This window comes from Arachis ipaensis, chromosome B08, assembly GCF_000816755.2.
Source record: "Arachis ipaensis cultivar K30076 chromosome B08, Araip1.1, whole genome shotgun sequence".
NCBI classification, from domain to species: Eukaryota; Viridiplantae; Streptophyta; class Magnoliopsida; order Fabales; family Fabaceae; genus Arachis; species Arachis ipaensis.
Genome location: NC_029792.2, coordinates 83,618,593 through 83,619,289, shown reverse-complemented (window position 1 = coordinate 83,619,289; position 697 = coordinate 83,618,593). Strand labels below are relative to the sequence as shown.

The 697-nt window shown below is 28.0% G+C and overlaps 1 protein-coding gene across 1 annotated transcript in view; it reads left to right on the top strand.

The window, feature by feature from the left end:
- The window catches only part of LOC107612221 (subtilisin inhibitor CLSI-I), a 2,989-nt gene that overhangs the window by 718 nt on the left and 1,574 nt on the right, over nt 1-697 (top strand). The gene's annotated exons all lie outside the window — the stretch shown is intronic.

Genomic DNA, 697 nt, shown 5'->3' with positions numbered 1-697 from the left:
AATGTACAGTTTAATGATTTAATTTTTTTAATCTCTTTTGAGTTTAAAATCGTGTGACCAACACTCACTCTCTCCCTCTCCCTCTCCCTCTCTCAAATGCCTTTAAGTTTTTAAATAAAAAAATGAAAAAGAAGAGAAGCAGCTATTTTATCAAAAACACAAAAAAAAATTGAGCCAAAATTAAAGTGGCATGTATGCTATAACAGTCCAAACTCCAAACTTTATTTATGATTTATGCTATTATAAAATTAGTACTTTAATTTAATTAGCTACCTTTGTGTGTGTATATATCCCCTAATACATTTCCGAGACAATATAAGAACCTAATCAAGAACATATATATATTCAAATTATGAAATACTACAGCTCAACTCATCCTTATCACAAAGCCGACAACAATTAATTAAATAAACACCTAAAATTAACCTCGAGTCCTAATCACTTGTAATTCATAATTAGTGTATATTCTATACATGTTAGGTTGTATTTGTTTATAAGAATAAATATTGAGATAAAGATATAGAGATATAAAATTATAGAGAAATGTTAGGGGACCAGTAATTTTGGTGTTTTGTAACCATCAATTGACCATCAATAATATTTTTAATGATGTGAGATTATATCTAATGGTGAGAGATCACTCACTTTTGTTTTGATAGTTAAGTGCTGACTAAAAAACACAAAAATTACTGACCCT